This window comes from Gossypium raimondii, chromosome 8 (assembly GCF_025698545.1).
Source record: "Gossypium raimondii isolate GPD5lz chromosome 8, ASM2569854v1, whole genome shotgun sequence".
Lineage (NCBI taxonomy): Eukaryota > Viridiplantae > Streptophyta > Magnoliopsida > Malvales > Malvaceae > Gossypium > Gossypium raimondii.
This window is the reverse complement of record NC_068572.1, coordinates 8,656,278-8,675,078: the sequence shown is the minus strand read 5'-3', so window position 1 is coordinate 8,675,078 and position 18,801 is coordinate 8,656,278. Positions and strand designations below refer to the sequence as shown.

The 18,801-nt window shown below is 32.6% G+C and overlaps 2 long non-coding RNA genes across 2 annotated transcripts; one reads left to right on the top strand and one right to left on the bottom strand.

The window, feature by feature from the left end:
* Positions 1–12,815: 12,815 nt before the first annotated feature.
* On the top strand, positions 12,816–15,281 carry LOC128032064 (uncharacterized). The gene is made up of 2 exons (XR_008188188.1): positions 12,816–13,248; positions 13,412–15,281. It is a non-coding gene; the product is annotated as an uncharacterized LOC128032064 (long non-coding RNA).
* A 37-nt stretch (positions 15,282–15,318) lies between these two features.
* LOC105790675 (uncharacterized) lies at positions 15,319–18,309 on the bottom strand. The gene is made up of 4 exons (XR_001132563.2): positions 16,995–18,309; positions 16,016–16,900; positions 15,706–15,933; positions 15,319–15,629 (listed from the first exon to the last, which is right to left on the bottom strand). It is a non-coding gene; the product is annotated as an uncharacterized LOC105790675 (long non-coding RNA).
* Positions 18,310–18,801: the final 492 nt, after the last annotated feature.

Genomic DNA, 18,801 nt, shown 5'->3' with positions numbered 1-18,801 from the left:
TGGGCCTAAAATTTTTGTTGGGCCTAGCCCAGCCCATGGACACCTCTACTTACATGGCATCTTATGTGCATATCATGTTAACATGACATCACTTGTCTTATATGTCACGTCAATAAATAATTTAAAATGTAGGATAAACTAACTAGTTGGTCACCCAACTTTTAAGACGTCACTCAATCGTTAAAATTGTAACGACAGTTAACTGTACATGCCACATCATGTTCACACTTTCATTTTGGTCACCCAAAAAAATATCATTTTTTAAAGTATTGATTGGGGTAAAAAAAATTAAGAATTAAAGTGAAAAGTGGTAGAAATTAAAATAATGCATTAAAATTGTCAAATTGTACTTGTTTATCACATTGTTGAAAATTCTATTTTTTTCAATATTGAAATCTTAAATTTCAAAACTTAAAAATCGATTAAATAAATTGTTGAAAAAAATTATCCTTTGATAATGTTAATCGATTTGTTACCGTACTATTGAAATTAACTAAATTAATCTCTTTCTAAATTTTAAAATTTTATATTATGTTTCCATATTATTCTTAATGAAATCAACTTGATAACTCATTTAATAATTATTTACTGAAACTTAAATTTCTTTTGATTAATTAAATTAATTGCTTGTTCTTTATTTGTGTAAAGAATGATGAAAATTTTTGGATTTTTTACATGGAAGATAAAATTAATTAATTAAATTAATTGTAAGGGTTTTATTTGCTTTTAGCTTAGTATGAAAAACTCAAGATCATATAATCAAAAGAAATTTGAGTTTCATGTACAATTATTAAATTGAGTTGGTTATAATTTCAAAGTATAAAATAAAATTGTAAGATTTAAAAGGAGACTAAATTAATTTAACTAATTTCAATATTATAGTAACAAATCGATTGACACTATCAAGGGATAAAAAAATTCAATAACTTATTTAATTGATTTTTATGCTTTGAAATTTAAATTTTCAGTATTGACAAAAAAAAAAGAATTAGAACTTCGGCAACGCGGTAAACAAGTACAATTTGACAAATTTTAAAGCATTATTTTAGTTTCTACCGTTTTCTCACTTTAATCCTTAATGTTTTTTACGTCGACTAATATTAAAAAAAAACAAAAGGATATTTTTGAGATGACCAAAATGAAAGCAACCTAAAAGTTGGGTGACTAAAATGAGAGTGTGAACATGATATGGTGTGCACAAGTTAACTACCATTAGGGATTTAACAGCTGGGTGACTAAAATGAAAGCGCCCTAAAAGTTGGGTGACTAACTAGGTAGTTTACCCCTAAAATTTAAAAATAAAAAATTAAAATCAAAATTAAAAAAATATAAAAGTTTCATAAAAATTCAAAAAAAAAATAGCATGGACTACACGTAGATTGTCATGCAAGTTGTCGTGTTTAAAAATTTAACATTTTAGTTAGTATTCTCGTTAAACAAATTATTTCAACTCTTTTTCAAAATATTGATAGTTAAATTTAACTATTTTAAAAGGTTGAAGGCTAAATTTAACTCAAAAAATAATAAAAGTCAAATTGACAAAAAATATAAACTTAAGGGCTAAATTTGACATTATGCCTAAAAATTTGACAATTCTTTGGATTGAATTCTACTTTTATCTAATTTATAATTAATTTTAAACTTTTATAATATAAAAAATTGTATGAACTAGTGAATATAACTTTAGAAAGTTAGATGAAAATTATTTTCTATTGAAAAAATGATTAACCAAATCGATTAAAATCGGTGGAATTCTTTTCAGTTTGTTTACCTTTGATATTCAATTCTGTTTCAATTAGATTTTTCAAGAACCAAAATATTGCAGGGTAATTGCAATTCTTTTCCAACAACCGAGTCCTTGTCTCCTCTATTCATAATTGAGAAATATGTTTTGATTACCCTCGTCTGTTGGATCAAGTGGTAAGTATGACTAGTTGGTAATGCAAAGAAATTGAAAAAAGAAATATTTTTAAACGGTTATGATTTGATAAAATCAGAATCTATCTTCTAAACGATTATGATTTGACAATATCAAAATCTGGTTGTTGAGATTTTTTAGGAAACTAAATATACAAATTTACCATTTTGCCCTTTCAAAAAACAGTATAAATAGGAGGTCATTCTCCTCATTTTTCATAAAACACAACAAGAGAAAAACAAACTTCTCTCATTCTTCTGTTTCTAAATTATGGTGTTTTGTGAAATTACACAAGAGAAAAATTCTATCTAGGAGATTGAGTTTTAAACGGGACCATTTGTGACCCCTTTCAATCTTTCTTACGAATTGAACCTAGTGTGGTTTCGCCGGTTTTCTTCCAACTTATTTTCTGATCAGATTTTTGACCAACTACTTTTGTTTTTTTAGTTTCAATTCCTTTCGAGAAGAGAAATACCAATTGTGTTCCACCTTTTTTATTCGAGTGTACGAATATTGAAGTACTATGTTAACCTTGAAGGGTGACATCCACTACACGATTACACTGATCAAGGGAAAATTGTTTCTAAGGTAATGGTTCCTGTACGACATAATGATTGCTTTATTTATTTACACTTAGTTTAGCTTCCTGTTAGCACTAACGGTTTTGCTTTACAGTAGTATATTTCCAACAATTTATAAGCAAATTATACTACTGTTTAAACATGAGAATCATTTATGTTTCCCACTGCTAGAACCAATGTAGGCTCCTACAGGCAATGAGTTAAAGTACACTTAAGGATCGTAAGAGTAAGTGAAGTGTTCTATTGAGGTAATCAGTTTGAGGGCACTATAGTAGTACAAGAGTGTGCCTAAGTAGCATTGAAGCGGTTGCAAGCTCCATCTATATTAGCCAGTGGGCCATTGCGATTAACATGGGCTTGGACGGCCTAGCAAGATTGAGTGGGTCCGAGGACCCTTGAGTTGTCAGAGGTCCTTTGAGTTTGAGTGGGTCCGATAACCCTTGAGTTTGAGTTGGTCAAATGTCCCTTGAGTTTGATTTGGTTGGAAGACCCTATGAGATCGTATGAAGAAATGAACGACGTGCTAGATTTTGCGTGAATGAGTATTAAAGTCTAAAATTGATATTGAGATCGACCTAGTTTGATGGTGTCGCATGTGTTGCAGTTGGACAATATGGCCACACCCAGTAGGTGAGCATGGAAAGGCTAAGACGGCTTAAGTTGGGGATGACCAATATGTCTAAATTTCCAATGTTAAGAACTTTTGTGTTGGTGCCGCAAGAGACAATTGGCATAAACCACGTCCAGAGAGACACATCTAATGGGATGCCGCAAGAATACAGTTGGTGCCACATCTAGAGGAATTTTTTTTAGTATCAAAGACATGATAATATTCAACTAAGAAAGAGTCATAACATTAAAGGTTCCTCAAGGTTGTAACCTGATGATTATGTGTTGTGACATTGAGTTTAAGTTTTCGGTGGAGGAATAAACATAAACATGACTACACCAACAATTGAGATGAGACCAAGTTAGAGTTTATGTCCGATGCACGTTAAATTAATCATAACCTTAGGCCTTGAAGGCCCAAGATGAACTTGAGACTAAAATGTCAACTCAATGCAACAAGGTTACTACAAGTGTGGCTTCATGTCAATGAGGGAATAGACATAGTAAGTGGGGGAATGCCATGGTCCACAATTTACTATGCTAGTTATCAAGGTTGAGCTTTCCCCAAATGGTCTTGAGTGAAATTAAAGTACAATAACTTGGAAGTTGAAATTTTTCGGATACCTTGTGATCTTAGAGGGATGCTGTGATGCAAATTGGGTAACTGATAAAGTTAGCTTTTGTCACACCCAGTTCTCCATTAAGGTCCCAAAATTAAGAAAAAGTTTGGAGTTAATTGAAAGAGACAACAAGTTTAGTGGATTCTACTATAAAATCTAGAAATTTTAATGGCTAATTGGTAAATAATTAGGTTTCAATTCTGGTTTGATTAAGTTGGAATCGACTAGTTCCTTAGTAAGAGACAAAATGATTACCGATGGATGGCTTAATTGAGGCTTTGATGACCGTGCGGGAAGGGTTATATATGTGTGAAAAGCCTTATTCAACAGACGAAATTCTTCTCAATTATGTTTATATTTTCCTTTCATCTGTAGCGTCTTTTTTCCTTGCTCTGGAAAAGAGAAAGTTAAGGTATGAGGTAGTGATCGAGAGGTTTAAGTCTGGAATATAGTGAACCAGGTGAACTAATAAGCTTCTCAATCTTTCTGTATTCATGGATTTAAGAAAAAAAGAAGGATTTTTGGAATCCTTAAAAAGTTTCAACATGATAATGGATTCTGGGTTTTAAAGCTTGAATACCTCCGATTTAACTGGTATATTTGATTATCGTGCTTAGCTGCCAGGACAAAGGAGGCTTTAGCATTCGGACAAGCTAAGTTGGTGAAACGAAATATATCAAGTGAGTTAATGTACTCCACTTTAAGTGTTTGCTACTTGAATGATCTACTTGTATGTTTTTTTTTAGTTCAGTTTGAATTCCATGGTTGTGTGTGATAACAGTGAACGAGTATGCTATGCATGTATAACGCTGTGCAAATATATGAATTCTTGCAAGTATTTCTCTGGATGCCAAATATGGTTGTATATTGATGTATGGATAAGTGGCATACTACATGTTACAGTAATAAGTGTATTGATATACCTGAAATGTATGTTTATAAAATGCGGAGTACGGAGGGAGTTACTTTAACGGGTTAGTTGAAGATAAGAAATTTGGCGTAATCAAGGAATATGCGGATTGAAAGGGGATTTAAGGGAGTTTGGCTGCATCTTGGAATGGTTATCTATTAGCTCTTCAAAGCAACATCGTGTAAACGATACATAGGCCTATGGGGTGACACTGTGTAAATGGTATACAAGTCCTATGATGTGACATCGTGTAAACGGTATACAAGTCCTTAGGGGTAATACCTCGAAAGGTAAGAGGTTCTAGTAGAAATGTCTTATGTAAAAATAAAGGGTGTTTCCTTCAAAATATCTACAAATAAGTATCCTCCATTATGTGCTCGTTAAAGTTTACCTATAATCCATCATTGACCATGAAGTAATGAAAATGTTCTTTAGGTTTTAAATTCTAGGTGTTCATTGATAAAGAGTTTGCCAGAAAAGTGGGAAGCCCACCAAGGGCAATCTTAAGAAGAAAGTCCACCAAGAACTATCTTAGATGGAATGTCCTTTAGGGAATATTAAAGTAAGAGGATGTCTACTGGGACTATGTAACACTGAGAAGTCCATCAAGAACTAACTCAATGGAATGTCCATCAGGAATTAATAAAGGAAGTGGATGTCCATCAACACTATCTAGCATGGGGAAGTCCATTTAAAACTATGAAATGTGGAAGTTCGGCACGGAAAATATAATAAAGAGATAGTCTATTGGGAACTATCTGTTGTTTGGAGTATCTTAGTAGATGGTATGAAGTGGGAAAGTCCTATTGGATTATCTTTCAAGTAAGAGTTCATAAAGAAAAAATGGTGTTTATCTATCAACCAAATCTCATATTCAAGATCGAATTAAGGATATTAGTAAATAGACCCTGCTTTAAAGAAGGGTCTATGCACAGGCTAAGTCATAAGAATATAAATTATGGGGTAATATAGTAGGTCTATATTGATTTCAGTGTGGAAGGAAGAGATCCGAGTAAGAGTCTGTAATGACCCAAATTTAAGGTTATCGAAACAGTGGTTTTGGGGCCACAAATCCGAATAGGAAAAATTTATTTTTATTATATTTTTATGGTCTACAATTTCTTGGGAATATTTCGGGAAAATTTCGTTCGAAAATTTCGACGTTTGGGCACTTAATTTAGTCAAAAGGACTAAATTGTAAAAAGTGTAAAAGTTGAGTTCTATATGTTAGAGGTGTCCAATTGTTATGAAATTTTAAATTGGAGTTATTTATATGGTAATTAGACCATTGGTTAAGTTGGTGGACAAAAATGAACATGTTTAGGCATGTTTCCAAAGTTTTTCATTAAGGGCATTTTAGTCATTTAGTTATTAAAATGAATTAAAAACAAAATTAAAAGCCAATTTTTGATCATCTTCTTAATTAGGCCGAATTTAGCAAGGGGAGAAGCCATAGTTAGGGTTTTCAAGCTTCCAAGCTCCATAGTAAGTGATCCCAAGCCTCGTTTTTAATGTTCTTTACGTTTTTGAGATCCCGGTAGCTTAATTTAGCTTATTCTAGCAATAATTTAACCTAGGGTTTATATTTGGAAAAATACCCATAGGTGAAAAGTAGGGGTGAGCAAAACTCGATTCGATTCAAAAAAATTGAAAAAAATTTCAAATTTTGAGTTAAACGAATCGAGTTATTCGAGTTAATCGAGTTATTCGAATCAACTTGAATTTTTTTTTCGAATTTTGAGTTCGAATCGAGTTGAGTTTTCAAATTCGAATAACTCGAATAATTCGAATAATTCGAATATCAAACTATAATATTTTACATTTTTACCCCAAACTCCCAAACCTTTTTACTTTTCCCTCAAAACTTTTACTCCTTCCCACTTTCCCCTCAAAATTTTTACTCCCTTTCCCTCCCAACCCCCAATCTACCCAAAATCCATTTCCCACCAAAATTTTACTCTCCCATTTATTTTTTCTCAAAATTTTACTCCCAAAAACCCTCAAAACCTTTTATTTTCTCCCTCCCACTTTTCCCCTAAAACTTTTATTCTCTTCCCATCCCACCTCCCATCTACCCCAAACCCTCCCCCCTCCAATTTTTTTAATATTTTCCTCCAAAATTTTACTCCCCATATTTACTTTCCTCAAACTTTTATTCTCCAAAACTTTTATTTTCCCCTAAACTTTTACTTCTCACCCTTTACCCTCAAATAAAAATCAAAATTATCCAAAAAATTCACTAAACATAAATAGTAATAATTTTATTTATATCTACTATTTATATTATTAAATTAAATTTCACATTTTATATTATTTATATTATTGAATTGTTTAGTCATATTGAATATTTATATTAAAATTGAATTATTAATTATGCCATAAAATATTCGTGTTAAAATTTTATATTGGTATCAATTTCACATTTTATTTTTAAAATAACTTTTATTAAAAAAATCATATTTTTACATTTAATATATTTTTTAATTCCAAAATACATAGTGACAAGAATCTGAAGATAATTGAAACAACTAAGCAAGCAAAGAAGCTAACCAATATATAAAAAATTAATAAATAAATTATGAGGTGACGAAAGTTAATAAAAAGTTTGATTAAGGTGGACAAATTTTATTACGATGGGTGACAGTGGTTACAAGGACCCAAAATTATTTTTTAAAATTTAACTCGAACAAATATATTCGATTCAATTCGATTCAAATTCCATCTCACTTGACTCGATTCGAGAAAACTTCAAATAAAGTTAGGATGATAAAATGAGATTCGAAAACTCGATTAACTCGAAAATTTTCAATTCGATTCGATTCGAATCGGTCGAATGCTCACCCCTAGTGAAGTGTTTATTTTGATGCTTTATGGTAGAATATAAAGCTAGAAATTATGTTAAACAACTTTTGCTAGTCGATTTTAAGCGAAAACGAGTAAAACCCCACAATCGGTAAAATACCTAATGTTCATAAATACATGTTAGAGTGGGAATTTGATGTCGCCATAGAAGGAAAAATATTCAGCATGTTATAAAACATAAGAATAAGAGATGAAGTTTAATTTCCGAGCCTTGGGGTAAAAATGTAATTATGTAAAAGTTTAGGGGCAAAATTGTATTGAAAAATTTAGAGTCGAGGGATGTTTTGATGAATGTGAGTATTAAATAAGTTAAATTTTCTATTTTAGATCAAGAAGAACGAAACTTGAGGTTAGACAAGGGAAAGAATAAAATTGAAGGCTACGTTGGTGAATTTGGCTATAATTGGTATCGAGGTAAGTTTACTGTAAATAAATACAATATTTCAATAATTATTATTAATATTGTTATTTTCTAGAAATTATGCATTTATTTTATGAATTTAGTTAATGTTGACTAAAGTATGAGATGACAGAGAATCGGTGTTAAAAAGCCCCGTTGAAACATGAAGAATGTATCGGATACAAATGTCATGACATTTGGGTAAAGAGGTCCATGTAAGACCCTGTCTGGGACATGGCGTTGGCACCAAGATGAGAGGTCCCATGTAAGACCATGTTTGGGACATGGCGTTGGCACCGAGATGAGAGGTCCCATGTAAGACCATGTCTGGGACATGGCGTTGGCACCGAGATGAGAGGTCTCTCGTAAGACCATGTCTGGGACATGGCATGGGCACCGATATGAGAACATCCCATGTAAGACTATGTCTGGGACATGGCTTTGGCATGTTATGATCAGACCCAAGTATCCTTATTATTCCAATGTGGCTCAACGGGCTAGTAAATGAATCATATACATGAAAGTTCAGTTAAAAGCAAAAATGGCAAGCTTAGGTGAGTTGTAAGAGTTAAGAATTTATTAAATTAATAATTTATATTCAACGATGCAACAAGAGAAGAGTAAGTTATGCACACAAGTATACTAAGTAAACAAGCAAGAGAACTAGAATGAGATTAACTAAAGAGTAAACTAGAGATATAGACACTTGAGTTTAATTATTTGTGTTTAATGTTGTTATTTATCTGCTAGTAAACTTACTAAGCATTATGCTTACTTCTTTTATTTCTCTTTCTCTTATAGTGTTGCAAAGCTACTTCAAGGATCCTAAAGAAGTTGGAGATCGTCCACACTATCAACCACAACTGCTCGGTATGTTATGATGAAACACGTTTGAGTTATGGCATATATATGGATTTAGTTATTTTGCATGTTTGTAATTATGATTTTTCTAAAGAATGGTGTTTATGATTTTTCTAAAGAATGATGTGTAAGTATTTGATGATGAATGGTTATTAAAATGGTTAAGTATGGAGGTGTTTGTTGTTATAAGAGTCTAGATGATAAATTATGCATGGAAAACATGAAAGGGGTAAAATTTTGCAAAGAAACAGAACTCAAGCAACACAGTGATGTGACTTTGAAAAATCACCTAGGATAGTATACAATGAGTTAGAAGGTGAATGATATATATAATGAAATCTTATTGAGTATATTTTCCATGAAAATTAACGGTTTAACAAAAGAAATTTTATATTTTGAGATATGTGAATTTTAGTGAGACAGTGTCAGATCTATTTTTGGAGTCCCCTATTCTGAGTTTATAAAATCATTAAAATTTTAAAAAATGTTTATGAGTTATAGTTTATATGTATAGATTCCTTATTGAGTCTATTTTCTGTAAAAAGAAGTAATAACTTCATATGAAAATCCTACAGTGAGAAAACTTATTTTTAGTGGCAAGAGGTCAGGTTAGTTAAGTGGTGAAACAGGGGAGACTTTAACTAATAAATTGTACTAATTTACTAAATGAAAAATTCTGAAAATTTTATGGTAAAAAGGTATATGAGTCTAGTTTCAAGAAAAATTTACGGATTTAGATTTCGAGTTCCTTAGCTTAAGTTATAAATGATTTAGTAACTATTGCGCTAGTGGACAATTTTGCTGTAAATGTGGAAATTGATTTCAAAAGTAACTTTTTATGTCCCAAACTAGTAAGACAAGTAAAGTAATGCCTCGAGCTCGACTCCGGAAACGGTCTCGGGCAAGGGGTGTTACGGAGTCTGCCAAGGTGGCGAGGTATCTGTAAGTCCACCAAAGGTAGTCGACAATCCGTGTAACTACTTGTGGGGTTATCTTCAAATAAGTCAAACCAGCAAGGTAATCAAAGTTTTGTTATGAAGTTAGACAATGTTAAGTCACAAATGGGAGTTAGAAAGACGTTAGTTTTACCTAAATCCGTCATTGTGTTCGCCAATCCATTCAAGAAGAACGTGTGGGCGTCGTTTATGCCAATCAAACTACGAAACCTCCTATGAGATATAGGGAGTCTAATTATGTGTATTAGTCATTTATTCATGAGCTTTAAGTGACTTGCGAACACTATTCTATAGATTCTCACTAAGTTCTTTCAAACTTACATGCAATTTTCCTTGAATGTAGGGTTAAGGGATGACTCAATGAAGGATCATGTGGAGGGACCAAGCCAGACACCGTCAAGTTCATGCTATTGGAGTCATGGTTGTATCATGCATATAGAGGGGCACCCTTAGAAGCTATGCCTCGAGGTTCAAATAAGTGAACTTTTATTAAAATTTTAAATTCCAAGTCATTGTACATATATAAACATATACATGTTCAATATGGAAAATTGATTGTAAAAACCTTAGTGTCAGTAGGAAGTTTATTTGTAGTTATATTTCGAAACCTATTGAAATTTAAAGAAATTGGACAAAAGTTATATGATAAATATGAATCAATTCTGGCACTATTTTATTTGTAATAAATCAAATTAGAATTTCTGTTAGTAATTTGGGTTAATTATAAAACTTGGTACCCGGACTCGGTGATCGGGTCGAGTATAGGGTGTTACAGTTTTACAAGTGGGTATGTCTTTAACTATTTTTTGGAAATATACTAAACAGACATTTATTGCTCGCTCTATGACGAATTCAGAGCTTATAACTCTTGACTGAGCCGAGTGGCTTAGGAATCTACTTGCTGAGATTTCTATATAACAGAATGGAGTATTTTCTTTGGAGTTCGTGAGGTTTGAAAGGAACCTAATTGATCCACTAACCAAAGGGTTAAGTAGAAAATGGTTCTTAATTCATCGACAGGGATAGGTCTTAGAGCCTAATGGTTGGGGAATTCATGGTGGATACCCAACTTAGTTCTCTAAGTTCAAATGTGGTCAAATGAAACCATGCAAAGCTCATAGTGTTTATTCTACTTATCTCTATGACGAACGATGTACACATAAGGTTGAGTTCTCACTCTTAATGATTTCATATCTCAAGATTTGGGTGGTCCTATTAAGACAGTCTTGATGAATTCACTGACAAGTGATGTTGGTTTTATTACTCTTAATGAGTTTATATCCCAGAGTTTGGATGGTCATATTGAGACGGACTTGATGAATTCATTGAATTTAAATTTTAGAGGACGAGCTTAATAAATGCTCTTAATGATTTCATAGTCCTTATTTAGGTGGTTTATATTGAGATAGACTTGATGAAATCACCTGTGTAAGTGTGAAGGACTAGCCACCTTCTATGAATGAAATTGGACAGTCTTTCTAGAGCACTTACCAGTATCATGAGGTGTATTAGTTAAAACTTGTTGATCTATTGCGGAACATCAATTGGATCTAAAATTAATCATGTGTTATGAGTTAACCCCTATCTTAACAAGTTCAAGATTTTTTCACTTGTTAAAGAGAATAATCACTCATTTCACTACGTACTAGTTCAAATCCATAAGATACTAGTATTTAAGCGACTAATTTCGTTGTTGCTCTTTTCACGTTTTACCTTTTTTTCATGTTTACAAAAATTATTTTGCAATAGTGGGGGAATGTTGGTAATGCAAAAAAATTGAAAAAATATATTTTTAAACGGTAAAGATTTGACAAAATCAAAATCTAGCTTCTAAACAGTTACGAATTAACAAAATCAGAATTTGGCTGTTGAGATTTTTTAAGAAACTAACTCTACAAATTTACTATTTTGCCCCTTCAAAAAATAATATAATTAGAAAGTCATTCTCTTCATTTTTCATAGAACACAACAAGAGAAAAACGACTCTCATCCTTCTGTTCTCTAAATTTTGGTGTTTTGCGAAATTACACAAAAGGGAAATTATGTTTAGGAGTTTGAGTTTTAAGCAGAATCACCTGTGACCCTTTTAATCTTTCCTAAGAATTGAACCTAGTGCGGTTTCGTCTGTTTTCTTCCAGTTTATTTGTCAATTAGATTTTTTACCAATTGCTTTTGTTTTTCGATTTCGATTCCTTTTGAGGAAAGCAATACCAATTGTGTTCCACCTTTTTTTAATTGGGGGTACGAATATTAAAGTATTGTGTTAACCTTGAAGGGCGACGTCTATTACACGATTATACCGATCAGGGCAAATTTGCTTTTAAGGCAATGGTTCTTCCACGGCATAGTGATTACTTTATTTATTTACACTCAGATTGGTTTCCTGTCAGCGCTAACAGTTTTGTTTTACAATAGTATATTTCCAACATGACTGAGTAAAAGAAATTGAGAAATTGAAAGATTGATTCGCACAGATGGTATGTGGACTTTTTAACAAATTAAAAAAAACTATAATTAATCAAATTAAATTAAATTAATATTTAATTTATAATTTTTATACTGTAAAAATATGTTTTATATTTAAAATAGTGAAATAACTTTACATTATAATATAAATGATTAGAGATAAATCTAAAACTGTACATGAACTTTGATCCAATATGCAATTTGATACATGAACTTTCATTTTGTTCAATCATATACATAAAACTTTTTTTTACGGGAAACATATAGGTTTTATTAAGGGGAGTCAAAACAAAAAAACAAAAACAAGTCTGCAACCGTTTTTGGCTTTAGACCCAATAACCCACAAAATAGCCTAAAAATAAAATGGAAAAACGAAATGAAAAGCCTAAACTAAACTGAATCCCTTTCATTGTTGCTATCCCAATATGATGTATGGCCTTCCTATTTCCTTAAAGCATTTTAATGCATTTTAATACATTTTTATTTCCAAGATTACTTTTCCCTTTCTCCAATGGTTGAATGGGCCCCTCTTGGAAGATCAATCACTTTTATTTGCCTATTAAACATTTCCTGATTTGGTTAGCCTCCTCTTTGCTATCTCTACTACTCGACCCTTACTTCCTTTCTTTTTTTTTCATGTGGCATCATGCTTTCCTCTTTACTATCTCTGTTGCTTAACCCTTATTTCTTTTATTTTTTCGGTGGTAACATATCTTTCCTCAACTGTTTTTATCTTTGTCGCTTTTGGATTTCCTCTGTTTGGTTTCGTTTCGTAGCCGAGACAATAGTTTTTTCTGTAGATCAATGTTGGCTGCCAACGGACCCAAAAAAAATTATCTTATCACTGTCATTTGGTTTCATTTAACATTATTACCTCTAGTGAAATGAGCTTCTTTTTGTTGAGAGATGTTGGTCTCCATCGGACCCAACAAAACGTTTCTGTTCGATTATTCTTCCTATCTCGATCGCCAGCAGATCTGCTTCTATTTATACGCCTCTTATTCGTAGTCTGTCCCTCTCCACTGCGTCAGCCACCAATTCTAGCATTTCAGTTCCCAAATAAGTGTACCTTTCATCTTTTAAAGTCTTTTTTTGCTAAAATGCGTGCCACCTTGTTCTCGAATCTTGGCGTGTAATTAAACTTGCATGTTCAAAAGATTTTGCTCATTTCTTTCAGATCTGCAATGTAAGCCATTATTAGTGATTTATTTGGTTTGTTTGCTTGCAGTTTTTTAACTATTGTTCGAGCATTACCTTCCATGGTCAGATCTCTTAGCCTTAGCTCTGCTCCCATATTGACAGCTTGGATACATGCAAGAGCTTCGATAGCACACACCGAAGGTATATAGTCATTTTTTATTGTTTGGATTCCAATCACATGTTCGCTTAAGTCTCTAGCCACCAACCTCGTACATGAATTTAGCGAATGGGCTTGATAGACAGTGTCATAATTTATTTTTACCATTGTTCGTTCTTGAGGCTTCCAACTTTTGCAATAAATTTTTCTGTTACATGTTTTTGCACTTACCTTATCTATTTTCGCAATATAGGCCATGACTTTTTTTGCTATCTCCTTGGTTGTAAGTATCGTTAATTTGTGTATGAGTTTGTTTCTTGTTATCTAACTAACCCATAGAATACATGTCACTTTCTTGTACACTTGTTTGGAATTGTTCATAGAGGCTAGTCATTCAGTTTTGATGGTTTAAATCTGAGCTTTCTTGAGACCATTGCAAATTTAATTCCTGTCATGTTTGTCTTGTTGTTAGGTAGTCCCTGAAGACATGTTAAACAGTTTCTAGACAATTAGAATATTTGGGGCACTCCGTCGTGTTGGTTAGGCGCTTTTGGTAGAGGTTATGAAAGTGAGGAATTTAATTTTTAAAGATCCGCCAATTTTCAATTGGGTTAAATATAATATTAGTACCTAAACTTGTGCACTTCTCCCATATCGGTATCTATAGTTTTTTTGTCCTACATTGGTACCCAATTTTTTTTCGCCTACTGGTTTGGTACCTGAGCCTAACGTTGTTAACATTTTGCTAATGTGGTAGCACAGACCACTCGTGCGCTGCCACATGTTGCAATTCCAACACCCCCTTTGATCCGTGTTTCTTTTTTTACCTGACCCTTTGGAAGTTTTTGTTTTAATTTTTTTCCTTTAAAGTTATTTTTCACCATCATCTTCATCATTTTCCAACATTTTTCTCTTTCGTTTTCTTGCATTTATTTTTTTACCATCATCTTCAACGTTTGCCATCTATTTCTCTTTCGTTTTTCAACATCTTTCATTTTTCCCTTTTTTGTTTTCTATTAAATTTTCTCCTCTTTCATTCCGTGTTTTCTCTCGTTTTCTTCAATTCCTAGCTATCTCTTACATTTTCCATTTTGTTCATGTCTTCACCATGACTTCTTCTACGAACAAAAAATTAAGTGGGTAGAGAAGTGTTGTGTACTACCATTGCGGGTTAAAGGCTCCCGTTTGCAACGCGAATACTCCAAAGAACAAAGGGAGAAAATTCTTTGGGTGTTCGAACTTCAAAGAGATTAATTGGGGTTTATGTTTTTCATATAACATTTTGTTGCAATTTTGGTTTAAGATGTAATCTTAGTTTTTTAATATTATATTTTTTGTTTTGTTGAATGTGATAAATGAATGCCGAGGGATGCGATTTTTTTCAATGGGTTGAAGGTAATAGTGAGGGGGACAAACTCAACTACAAAAGAAAAAGGATGCACAATCGATGAAATAATGCTAGAAAATAAGAATTTATTGACAGAGAACAGAAGATTAAGACTTGAGAACGATGAGTTCAATATTGACGAAATGTGAAGAATACAATTAAGGGTAACTCATTTGGAAGTGAAGATAAAATTGTACAAGGAAAAAATGTCAAGGAACAACAAATTAATGGTTGCTTATAAGTTGTTGTTAATTGTACAATGGATGATGTTTTTTGGTTATTTTGCTTGTGGATGGTATGTTGTCCATATATTTGTATTAGTTGTTAAGAAAGAATGAATTGAATAATGTTGTTGTATAATGATATTGTAAAAGTACATGCATATACAAAATTGGCATCAACAAAATTGAACCATCCATTACCACCATTATATATAAAGGATAAATATAAATTGTCCATCAAAATATAACCATCAGAATGATTCAACAAAATTAAACCGTCCATCAAAATACATCCATCAAAATGATCCAACAAAATAAAACCATCCATCGTATGTTAACAAATTAAAACCATCAAAATAAATATGGATTGACATCAACTATCTCCATGGCTTACAGTTGTGCTTGGGTGGGATTTTAGACTTAGCCTTTTTTGTGTTTCTACTTTATTGAGTCCTGCCAATAGTGTCCTTGTTGATGTTTCCCTTCATTTTATTGGTGTACTTGGTTGGGTAGTCACCATGGTTTTCCCTCTCATACCAGGCTATAATGCATAAAACACATAATTAAAAAAATATGTCACCAAAATACAGTAAACAGTTTAACAATCAACTACTTACATTCAAAATTGGCATCCCTATCCTCTCATTGGTGTATAACTCAATCTCTTGCATAGCTTGCTTTCCCTTGCTACAAAGTCTTGTAAGCATTTGCTATGCTGAAAATGCTGCAATGGTGGGAGGAGTTAGCTGTGTTGAAGGAGCTGGTGATGATGTAGAAGCTTCGGATGCAACAGTTTGAGAAAGAGCTAGTGGAGCAAGATCAAAAGGAGCTGGTGGAGGTGTACACTATAAATTAAACATGTTAATAGTTCTCAAATTAAACATATGTTTCATTAAAATAAAATTCTTAAGACGAAGTTACACTTACAGTAGATGAAGTTTGACAGCTTCTGGAGTTGTGTCCAACCATGGAACACTTGTGGCACTCCCTCTTCTAGATAGTTTACTCCCACTCCCCTCTCCCTCTCTTTTTTGGCTCTATTCTTTTTTGGTCTCCTAGGAATTTTTCTTGGAATAGAGGGTCACTTGGTCTCATATCAGTTTTCGACTAAAATTTCACTTGGGACAATAGACAATACAAAGCCATACGTATTTTTTAAACTTCTTATATACAAAATTAGAAATATCAACTTTTTTTCCACAAGATGGCTGCAACAGCATGTGAACATGGGATGCTAATGAGATCCTATCTCCTACAACTACATGACCACTGAAATAAGTCAACAACTACTACATCACCAAAGTTTGCCACTTCAAACCCTTCTACTCCATTCCATTTAACATGACAATATGAACTCATTTGGATATTCTTGTGTTACTTCTCACATATCTTAGGATAGAATTTATCATTCTAATTTTTACATTTGGCCAAATTGTTTACAATCCTCTCTATAACTATCTAATTTCTTCTAACATGGAAATTATAGACATTGATCTAGCTCCTAAAATTATTGCATTAAATGACTCTGCAAAATTATTGTCAATTGCATCTTATATGGACCTACCAGAAAAAATGGCTTTTGACCATTGCTCAGGATCAATACTAAGTAAACTTACATTGGAACTATGTTTGATAGGTTAATCTTTTTGATGTGATATTCAAAGTCAGTAGCTATGTATGATTTGCAGACTCCCCAAAATGCTTGTTGCAGGTCTCCTCCAGGATTTTCTTTCCTCCAGTTGGCATATAGATGCTTTGCACAGACTCTGTGCTCAACCCTTGGCAACAACTCAGAAATCTTCTCCATCAGTCCTTAAATGCAAACAAAAACAAAGGTATTAGATGGTTGGTTTAATAAAGTAAGCATAAAATAATAAGAATGATTTAAGTAATGTCTTTAACATACCTTATGTTTATCAGTCATAAAAGTGAATCCAGAACCATCACCAATTTGTAAATTTGAAATAAGATTACTAAGAAACCATGATATTCATTGTCCTCAGTCTACGGACGTTTCAGCTTATGATATTCATTGTGTTCGGTCAGTCTGTCCATTGGCGGCCATTGGTATATTGTGCCTTATTTTTTAGTACATGTCTCACTTCCTTTCAAATTTTCTGCCCATCCCGACCTTTCTCATTTGCTAGGTTAATTTCCCTTAATTACCGGCTAGAAGCATTCTCCATAGGAAATCGATTTGGAAAGCTTGGCTCACAATCCACTTTTATTAATGCGCTCCTTGTTGTTATGGCCCTTCTCCTTGAAGCTCGAAGTGAGATATCCCATCCTATCTCTGTTTCTTTGAAATATTTCCTTAATCGGACAGGACAAAAACTATCTCCGTGACCCAAGCCGCCATATAAAGAACATAACAAAGTGAGTTTCTCATTTTGGAACTTAACGTATGTATGATTCTAAGGGGAAAGTTGGATTTTCTTTCGACGTTTCAACGGAGTTCTCACATCTAGCCTAACCCTGAGCTGCAAATAATCTCTAAACCCATATCCTATTTATTTTGTACCATTTTCTTCAACTGAACCTATAAATTTTCGAATTGTATGGCAATGTTCTCGAAGAAAAATCCTGGTGAGAGAACATGAACTTGTACCCAGAAATAATTGTAGATTAGTGTTACTTGCATTGGATCTTTGTTAGCACCAAGATGATGAAAAACTAAGATGTGGTTGTTGTCCATGGAACCCCTTTAGTCACTCTGCCAATATCTACCTTGTGATAAAACCTGAACAAGAATCTTTTCTCACCTCGGTCTGAAATTTGAAAACCCCTTATTCGGTGCCATAAATTCGCCAGCATGTTTTGTATTGCCAGAAAGTGAACCACACTAGCCGTGAGAAAGAATTCGACCAGACATAGATCATAGTCCAGTTGTTGCAGGCTGGAGTCCCTATATAGCTGCTATGCCTCTTCTTCCTCATCCGTGATCTGGAGCCCGGTTAATACGTCTTCCATGATGAGCTTTTAGGCAGCGATTCGTTGTGGATTATGTAGATTGGTGCAATCGGTAACCCAAACCCTAAATCAATGTGTTATTTTGTGTGGGTAAAAAATTTAAAAAAGAAAAAAGCAAAAACCTTAAATCAGGGATAGTTGACGTGCCAAACAACTCCAAAAGAGAAATTATAATTGTAGAATCCAAATCGTCAATCCCAAGAAACAAAATACGAAACTAAAACAAACCTAGATCAAAATTGGCGTGCTACTTTAGCAGACAAAACTATGCCAATCGACAAACATTTTCAAATAAAACTTTTATCATGGTTCAAATGTATACATAAAACTTTAATTTTGATTCAATTATATATATATATATATTTAAAGAAATATATACATCAATTTATTTATATGTATGCAACATGTAAACGTAAAATGGTTCTATATTGATAATTGTATTAGTGATTTGTGAAAATTAAATCCAATGAAAATTTTATGTATAAAATTGTACAAAATCAAAATTCATGTGTAACAATATAAGTTTAATCAAAGTTCATATATAGTTTTGAGATTTATCAAATATATATATATAAGAGTTATTTATTTTCTTTTATTTACTTAAAAAATATTTTCAAAATGTATTTATGAGAAAGACATAAAAAATTTACTTCAAAACCAATAAAACAAAGCAGATTTTGTAAAATCAAAATCAAAACTCAAATTTAACTAGAAAAGTTAAAATCAAATCAAATTATGAGAGA